Source organism: Hyaena hyaena, unplaced genomic scaffold, assembly GCF_003009895.1.
Source record: "Hyaena hyaena isolate Hyena2069 unplaced genomic scaffold, ASM300989v1 scaffold_454, whole genome shotgun sequence".
In the NCBI taxonomy this organism is placed as follows: domain Eukaryota; kingdom Metazoa; phylum Chordata; class Mammalia; order Carnivora; family Hyaenidae; genus Hyaena; species Hyaena hyaena.
The window spans coordinates 455,987-466,416 of NW_024081086.1; positions in this window are offsets into that span (position 1 = coordinate 455,987).

Consider the following 10,430-nt stretch of genomic DNA (forward strand, 5'->3'; position numbering starts at 1 on the left):
TACGTATGGTTTGGGGGGAGGGAGACCTTTTGGTTGCTGTTACATAGAATTCTTGGGCAAAACATAATAAGCCCCCTGAGGTTGGGAACTGTATCACATAATTCACCCCTGTATCCTAGGTAGCTGCCACATTTTGTAACCTACCTGAGCCCTAGGACACAAGAAGCAACTACCCAAGAATTCTCTTTAAAATTATACAGTTACCAATCCAAATGTAGGTAACTTCAGTTTCTCTTTACAGAAATCAATCACTTAAAAAATAACATTATGCTGAAATTAGGCTTGCTTTTGAGTCTGGGCTAATTCACCAGCCCTCTGACCTTGGGCAAGTTGCTTGAACTTGCAAAGGTTCAGTTTCTTCATCTGTAAAGCTAGGATGTTAATAATTCTACCTCATAGGCAAGTAGGGAAGACTAAAGGAGATAATTCATATAAAGGATTTAGCATAGTGCCAAAAATTAGAGCTTAATAAATGTTAGTTATCATTATTACTATTATACATACGTTTTTGAGTTCCTATTACATGCTTCATGTTTTTAAGTGCTGTGTAGGCTGTAAAAGCTTTAGTCATCTATCCATTCATTCATTCACTCATTCATTCATCAAATCTATCAAGTACTATTATGTGCCAGGGATCAGTACAGGGGGTACAGTCATGAGCCACATCAACAGGATCCCTGACCTCCTGGAGCTTACATGGGGATGGATAGGGATAGTATACAATAAATAAATAAGCAACAAAAAAAGTGAATTTCCAACAGTGGTAATGACCATGAAGAAAATAAAACAGGAATGAGGTAGAAAATTACAAGGGAGGGGATGTTACTGTAGATGCAAGTCAGTGATTGTGGAAAACCTGTAGAAGAAAGTACCATTTCAGGAACCATTAAGAAAAGAACTAGGGAAGTGTATTTCAGAAAGACCCAACAGTAAGTGTAAAGGCCCTGACTGAGGACATTTCTAGAACAGAAAAGCTTGTGCCTGGAGCACTGTGGATGAGGAAAAGACAAGTAGGTGAAGTCAGAGGTGGGCCAGGGCTACAGCTTGAAAAGCCTTGCAGACGATGGCTCCAGAGAAGGATTTATACCCATTGCATGGGGAAGCCACTAGGCAGTTGTAAGAAAGGGAGTGATACAAACTGCAGCAATACAGTGTTTCAGAAGGAAAAGGAGTTCAGAGCTCACGGGAACCAATTCTTTATAAATGAGGAAATTGGCAGAAGTTCCAGAAAGCTTCTTGCTGTCCCCCCAATTTCCTTGCCTTTGACCCTTAGACAATGGCTTTTCACAAAAAGATCCACACTTACTTAAGTGAGTCACTTTATTTTAATCCAGGCTCTGGCTTGCCTCTTGGCCTCTGAGTTTCTTGACATTCTTCTGCAGTAGGATGGGAGGTAGTATCACATGGTAGCCAAGAGCCCAGGTTTTGCGAATTTGGATTTGGCTTCTAGGATTTACCCTCTCCATAACCTTGGACGATTTGTTTCACCTCCCCAAGGCTCAGTTTCCACATCGGAAATGTAAAAAGAGTACCCTGGGCTGTTGAAATGGTAAATGGATTAATTCGTGTGATTTATTACTTTTTTTTAATGTTTTATTTATTTCTGAGAGAGAGACAGGGTGAGCAGGGGAGGGTCAGGGAGAGAGGGAGACACAGAATCCGAAACAGGCTCCAAGCTCTGAGCTAGCTGTCAGCACAGAGCCTGACGCGGGGCTCGAACCTACGAACCATGAGATCATGACCTGAGCCAAAGTCGGATGCTTAACCAACTGAGCCACGCAGGCTCCCTTTGTGTGATTTAGTCATGCAAATTAGCATGATGCCTGGTTTGCCACTAGCTGCTCCATTAAGGATTCTTGTTCTTGCAGCAGAGGCATAGAATGGTGCAATGGGAATCAACTTTGTAAGAAGACAGACCTGAGTTCAGATTCCAGCTTTGACACTTAATATATCACTTTTAGCAAGCTAAGTAATTCCTCTGAACTTCACTTACTTATTTGTAAATTCGGGGGACAATTCTAGCTCTGGAGCTTTACACTGAGAACTGATATTGGAAGATATGATTTATGGTTCTGGCGCTTTTAAAAAATTGAATAAGTAATATAATTATCAATATAGTAAATTAATAGATTGGCTTTTCTGTTTCTCTAACTTACATGGAAAAATCACATTCATTTAGTGAACATTTTTAGAGTTCCTACTCTTATAAGAATAACACTTACTGAAAACTGATTACACTTCAAGCATGGTTCTAAATGTCTCACATAATCTTACTTTAAAGCAAACTGAGGCATAGATGTAAATCGGTTTGCCCCAGGCATCCATCAGGAAGTGACCGAGCCAGGTATGAAACTATGAAGTCCTACTGCAGAATTTGAGCTCTTAGCCACCTGCTTTGAGACCTCACTGAGGACCTGCGAAGCTCCTTTTCGGAGTATATAAAGGCTCCTTCATGGTGTTGCAGTAAAAATGCATTCAGATAATGTCTGCAATACTACTCTGTAAAACAATCAACATACTATCATTTCTAAGATTTCCTACCCCTCTAACCATCACAGTCGCAGGAAAGAGCACGAATAAACATCTCATAAACAGACGCATTCACTTCCCTTAGCAAACTGCTTCTCAGACTTAAAAATTTAGTCCCTCAATGTGTCTTTATTTTTCATGACAACTAGTAGCATTTAAACTTTTCTCTAAGTAAAGTTTTTAAGGGTAGTTGGGGAATTCAAACATTGCTACCAAGTTTCAATTTCAACCAGAATTGGGAGGGAAATAGTAAGTGTGGCAATTACACTAAAAAATGCAAATTAAAATATTTTAAACAGTTTATGTTCTGTGATAGCTACCACGTGCAGCACTAAGAAATATTCAATTTAATAAGAACAAAAGTCTGTCTCATCTTAAAGCACTAGTTCTCAGCTGAGGGCAATTTTGCCCCACAGAGGATCTGGACAATGTCTGGAAACATTTGATTGTCGTAATTGGGGTGGGGGGTGCTGCCGGCATCCAGGAATGCTACTAAACATCTCACTCTGCACCGGATAGCCCCTTAAACAAACAACTATTCAATCTAAAATGTTAATAGTACCAAGATCATGAAAGTCTGCCTTAAGAGGACCTCTAAGGTTATGCTTTGGTGGAAGGTCTGAAAAGGGGTTATACATGTGTTTAGCAACACGTGAGCCCTAGCAGTGCTTTGCCCATAATGAGCCCTCACAGATTTTGTGCTGGTTAGACTAGGTAGACAAGAATAAAGTCCCACCTCCGCACCTTAAGATTATTGTTTATTCACTTTGCTTCAGCATATTTCCAGTGATGGCTTTCCTACCACAATTATGATAGCTTGATTTTGTTCATCGTAGCTTTGTCACATGGTTGAACTTCTCTTTTGCTTATAAATCACCATCTTGTATGGGGAATTTTCTACTTCCTTTTAGAAACAAGCACAGTTGACCATTTTCCATGCAAAGGGAATGGTAGGCGTTACAAGTAAGTTTTTCCTCCTGATAAAGGGCAAGAGTCAGGATTCACCAGTGTCATGAACTAGAGGCAAAACATACTTCCCTTCCCCAAATTCTCCTCTTCCACCTCCACCCTCAGCTAATCCCCACTTAGTGAAACAGTGGACGAAACAGTGGCCCAGCTCAGTGTGGAGCCATAGAACAGAACAAAGCTGACCAGCTGTCCAGACACTGCATAGCCCGATCTCATTAGCAGAAGGTTTCAAACCATCTGTCTCCACAGTGCAATACATGCACCCTGGGACGCACATGATAGACAACTCCATGGCAGGAAGACAATGTGGGCACTACTATCTGTAGTTCTTTTTTCACCTTCTAAAAATGTCCGTTTTGTTGTATTTTATAATATGTATAATAGTGTATATAATTTACTTTAAAAAATCCTGTGTTGACAGTTCATGCTCTAAAACTGTGCCTCAGTGGCCTGTATCATCCAAAAGGAGCATGAAGTCCATTGCTGGCCTAGAGGCCCAGGTGACCCAGAGCCTTGTTTTGTGGGTTGCCTGTACCCTTGGTTCTGTTATCTGTCCCTTCTTTCGAATGGCACTGATATCACTATTGAACACGTATTTCGTGCCCAGGGTACTGGGTACTATGGTCATGCCTGATAAGCCCTTCCCTTCCCTGGTCACAGCCATGCTTAGCACAATTTCTTTTCAATAACGTTTAGACATTGCTCTTTTCTTTTTTCTTTTTGATTTTTTAAATGTTGTTTTTTTTTTTTTTTTTGAGAGAGAGAGAGACAGAGTGAGAATCGGGGACGGGCAGAGAGAGGGAGACACAGAATCCAAAGCCGGCTCCAGGCTCTGAGCTGTCAGCACCAAGCCCGACGCAGGGCTTGAACCCATGAACCATGAGATCATGACCTGAGCTGAAGTCTGGCGCTTAACCGACTGAGCCACCCAGGTGCCTCTAGACACTGCCTTTTTCTATTTTTTTTTTTCTTCTCCTTGATGCTTCTAGGTAGTTCCTTGACTTACTTTTCATTCTTTCTTACTTGACACACCTTTGAAAAGCATGAAATCCTTTCAAAATGAAGGTTTCTTTAGACACTTGTATATACTTTTGAAATTATGTATCAGGCACTGAGTGTTTTTGCCCAGCTAACGGCACCATTCTCTTAGCAAGTTGCAAACTTTGTTCTTCACTCCTTGTGGTAATTTTATAATTCCTCTGAAATCCCCTGCTCCTGTCAGGGCCTAATCAGCCTTTCATAAGCAATGAAGCTGCTAAGAACAAGAGGCTTAGTACACTTCACCATCTTGACAACAGGCTCCTCTTAAGAAAAACCAAATTAAAAGGAAGAGATGAGAACTTCTCTGATGAAATATCATTTAAAAATTCCTTTCAATAAAAAATATTTATAATAGGCATCAGAGATTTACATATCAAGTTCTGAGTTGAGCCACAAAATAGCCCTTCCCCACCAACCTCCACCAACAAACAAAATAGACCCTGAGTCTGAGTTCTGGTAAATTTCCTGTCTGAATAAAAGGTTTTTCTCAAAGAACTCTCATCTATGTTATAAAGTAAGCTCTGGGAAGTAATTGTAAGTACATGAGTGTGTATGTGGTATGGATATCTGTGTGTTTGTATAGGGCAGGATATTTACTTACATTGACAACTTAAGTTACTTAAGTTGGGGTGGGGTAGAATGTGTCGATTGAAAATGTCTACTGAATTTTCAAAAGTATCCCACTTTGCTTATGTCTGGCCATGCCACAAGGATTTGAGTTAGGAAAAGTTAATGTATGAGCATCTTCACACAAAGCTGAACAGAATGGGGAACTAAAGTCACTGATGAGAAAATTAAGGCAAACTCATGAAGAGTTTAAGCATGAACTCATGAAAGTATGAATTATGCAATCAGTATCACCAGCGACCAATGCCACAGGCTCACTGCCAACCTCCGACTCTTCAATTTGCACATTAAAAACACGAGTGCTAAAAGAGATAAATATCTGGGTGGAGGGTCTCCTTTTATATCTCTTAAAACATGTCTCCTCTACTTCTACATTAAGTTTACTTTTAAAATTTAAATTTTCAAATGATACGTTTCGAGTATATGTGATGTGAAACTGCTTCTCCTCTCCCATCAATAGTCTCTCTTTGAGAAGCCTGAGTTACACAGAAACCCCTGCATTCCTCCAAGAACTCTTTGAGATGCCAGTCTCTGACATTCCCAGGATGAGATCATAGGTCCCATCAACTCAAGGTCTTAAACCGGCATTCAGTGTTTTCAGACTCTTATTCCTATCCAACCATCCTTCCATCCTTCTGTCCATCCTTCTATCCACTCCTCCCTCCATCAATAAATACTTTCTGAGTACTGACTAGGTTCCAGGTACCGTGTTAATACTGTGGCTTCAGTAGTATAACAAGACAGACAAAGTCCTTACCCTCTCAAAATCTCCCTACCCCGACTGCTTATCTCTGTTCATCTCTGTCTCTCTCACTTTCTCTCCATGTCTCCCTGTCCCCCATATGCACGTGTGATGCTATACATGTACCTACATTACAGATGAATATAAAGGTATTCACCTCTATACCTTTATATATACAGGTGCTCCTAAGATGGTTCCCGATGTGAGAACCTGACCCCTAAATCGTCACTGCCTGCCCCTTTTCCCACTTAGTTCTCAGTTCTTCCTGGGACTGGACCCTGCCTTATGCCTGCTCTGCTTGGCTTGTATAATCTTCCTACCCTTGCCAGGCCCTCTCTTCAAGGTCTCCAGAGACTGCCTTCGGTCCTCCATTAAACCAAGCATACGCAGGAGCAGAAGTGTGAAGTCTACAAGCTGAAGTTGCATAGTATTTTCAAATACTTCCATTTGTAATATACTTCCATGGGAGTCAAGTGCCCTTGGGGGAATGACTTCCCTTGAACAAATGTGGTTGGGACCATCCAAATTTCAAATGAGTTGAGTGAGTATGACAGAAATTTGTGGACATGTTGAAGCAAAGAATGTGTGCATTTAATGGCCAAAATGTTTTCCCTGAGTTTCCAGGCTTCTCTCTCTGGAAGTGATTTAAATACAAGGGAGAATTTGATTTTCTGTTTACTGCACGGAGTTGATTCTCACCAGGCTAAAATTAGCTTTTAAATCACTGAGTTGTATGCCTCTGAAGTGCACTTGGTCCCCTGTGACTGTACAGTTAGACTCACATTTATTCCTGCTGAGTACCTACCTACCCTGTCAAGTTGTCAGGTGGCTGCTATTAAATACCTTCAAATCTAAAGTAGTTCATTAGCTCTCTAGTCATTCATTCCCTTGATCCTAGATTTTATGCCTCCATTGTTTTATTTCCTTTTGTGTAATTGGAGTTGATCACCCCCAAATGGATAAATTCTTCTCCCAGGTTAACTTATGCATCTCGTTCGGGAGTTTGAGTTTATGACATGCCCCGACAAGACCCAAATTAATTTCATGGCAGGAGACTTTCTGCATTTGCAATTAGGATAGATTTTCCACTTCATGCAGCACTCCAAGGGACTCTATCCTGCCAACATTTGAAAGTCAATAAAACAGAACAAATGCCATAGTTTTCCCACCTCTCCTCTTTGTTTTTTTTTCCGGATGTCTTGCCAATCATATACTTCCTCGGGTAAAGTACAGAGTTTCTGGAACAGAACCTTCCTGGGGAAAAATTCACTGATGCTCCTCCAAATCATCCCTTCTAGCATCGTGCCGGTTTTTTAACGTGGCCACATCTTGTTTTCCTGCTACTTGGTATGAGACAAGAGTCTTTATCGTTGTCAATGCCAAGCACAGAGAGGAATCCGTTAGGGGATCCTTGTGTAATAACTCCTCTACCGTTATCTGAATTAAGATGTGGGTTCATGATGTTATTAATCATGACATATTATATCATAGCTACATAAAGAAAAACATTATTTTAGGTATTGAATAAGCCATTAGAGATTTTCCTGGTTGAAGTAAAATTAATTTATAGACGAGATTAAATAACCCCTATTGAGAGTTTTATTACATGCTACAATTATTATTCTAAGAAGTTATATGTACTAACTCATTTAATTCCTTAAAAACCTCTCTGAATAAGTAGCATTGTCATCCCTACTCACAAATGAGGAGACTGAGACCGGAGAAATGAACTTGCCTGAGGGCACATATCCAGCAAGTGTTGTATGATGTGCACCGAGGCCTCCAGAAGACTGAACAGGGCTGTAAAATGTTGGCGTCTTATTTATTTAAGTTTTGATTCCACAACTACTAGGCTTTAATCTCTTAGGCCTCAGTTTTGACTATTCAAATTCTCAAAAATCAGAACCCTTCACCATCTTTTCTTTCGTAGATAGATACTAATGGTTCATATTAAACATTTGAGAAAAGGAAAAGGAGTGTTCAGGGTTTAAAACAAAACAAAACAAAGTAAAAACATGCAAACAACCAAAACCCCTCATTGCTCTGCAACTAACTCAAGGCTTCTCATTGCACAGTCGTTTGCTCATTGCTTTGCTGCCATCTAGTGACCAAATGAAAATTAAATATAAACATGATTTTGCTTTCTCATTTGCATTTTAAATCTGTAAGTGCTACCTTAGGGGTCATTTTTAAAAATCATTAAAGTTTTAGGGAAGCCTGGGTGATTTTGGTTCAAGTCATGATCTCACAGTTTGTGAGACTGAACCCCACGCTGGGCTCTGCACTGACAGACAGCACCAAGCCTTCCTGGGATTCTCTCTCCCTCTCTCTCTGTCATCCTTTCTCTCTCAAAAACAAATAAACTTAAAAAAAAAATAAATTAAAAAATAAAAATTATTAAATCAGTGTATATTAAATCTCAAAAATGTTACAGTTTTCATTTTATTCTTACCTCTTTTCACTTGTTCTTCCTCTACTGAAATACTATTTCAGCTCATGTCCAGAGTTCCTCTTTAATATCAAATAAGAAGATGTGAGAAGAGAAACTAAAATCTAATTTTGTTTATGTGTTGTCTCTGATGTGGTTTGGGACTATATGTATTCTTTTAGAATAATTTTATTTGTGGGCTGCCTGGGTAACAGTTGGCTAAATGTATGGCTCTTGATTTCAACTCAGGTCATGATCATACAGTTCCCTGTGTGGGGCTCTGCCCTGACAGTGTGGAGTCTGGTTGGGATTTTCTCTCTTTCTATCTTCTCCTCTCTCTCTCAAAAGTAAATAAATAAACATTAAAAGAAATAATTTTATTTATGCCATTTCTAATGAATAACTGGCTCTAATTTTTCACATGTATCCAAGTAGGTTTATAGTTGATCAATTTCACTCATATTTATTTAATTACATAAACGAAGATGTTAGACACCGAAACCTGAAGTTTTACATGTTCTAGGTAGAATACTTCCTATTCATCTACATAAATATTCACTGATTGCACATAAATAGATTTGCATCAGTGGTCATGAGTAATTATTTACCTCTTCTTAAGTATATTGTCTCCCAATTAAAGGGGTAGGATAATAATATATTTCCTCTCTCAAATCTAGCAGTACACTATACTTACTAAATTCTTGTTGATTACACACCATTCACAGGCTTCTAAGGATATAACTCTCTGAATATTATGATACACTTAATTCAAATTAGTTTCTGTTCTATGTTGAAGTTTAAAAATATCTACGATTGCACACTAAGGAACAAAAGTTGGCGGATGTTGAGACATGTTCACCACAGTTCTTGCCACGTCCCCTCTGTACGTTGTGTGTGCCTGGAATGCAATTGTTTGGAAGCCTATGCATGACCATGAAAATGATCCATCCACTGTATAAGGATATCAGTGTGGTTTCAAGAATCTAATGAGCATGTAAAATAATTCAGCATTTTGAACACAGGGAGAAAGTTGAAGTTTTAAGTTGGGTGATAATTGTGAGCATTGACAACGACTCGGATTGGGGGCGGGGGCGGAATATGTTCCAACTAGGAAGCTGTCACCTGAAGCTAAAGAGATCATTTTCCAAGGAGGTCTCAACTAAAAAAGATGGGCAAAAGCCCGTATTAGCCTTACTTATGTATAGTGATTTGTTGTTCCAGAAGATGAGTGTTTGCCCTGGGGTCATCTAGGTTCCTCACATCATTTATTCACCAAATATTTATTGAGTGCTTATGAATTGCCAGGCACACTACTAGGCAATAAAGGGAACATCAGTTTGTAAGACTCACATCTGTACCTTCATCGAACTCATGATCTAGGGAGATAGCCTCTCTCGATTGGACATTTTCCCTTAGAACAGTTCCAGCCTCGTTTAGCCTGTGCTCTTGAGTAAGGACCACTGTAGCTGGTATGAAGTTATATGTTCCACCCCTTCATAGAAGTGTGTTTTGGATACATTTTTACAGTGCTTTAGGCATTACTAAGTAAGTACCCTGAGAGAATCAGCTTGCATATTACCACTAATTGATGGAAACTCCACACCTCCTAATTTCAAGGGATTTAATTAACACATCCAGTTTGCACTGACCAACCTGGTTTTACTTCACCCAAGTGGTAATCTATTAAATAACTTTAGTCTCCTAGGACTTTGCCACATGACTTGACTTCCAGGATCACAGGACTCTCATGACCCAATACTATTTTCATTCCTTATGGTTATTAAATTATAGCTAATTTTCTAACATAAGTTAACATATTAGCCAGTGATGTGAAGGAAGATATATCAAAGCCACTAACTGCAAAAGTCAACTTTATGTCTAAATATATTAAATGTTTTGAAGGTCTCAATGTATGGACTTCTGTAGGGTTAGATTAGTGTCATCCCATTGTACATTAAAAGAAATAAGGACATAGGGGCGCCTGGGTGGTTCAGTCGATTAAGCATCCAGCTTCAACTCAGGTCACGATCTCACAGTTCGTGGGTTCGAGCCCCGCATCGGGCTCTGTGCTGACAGCTCAGAGCCTGGAGCCTG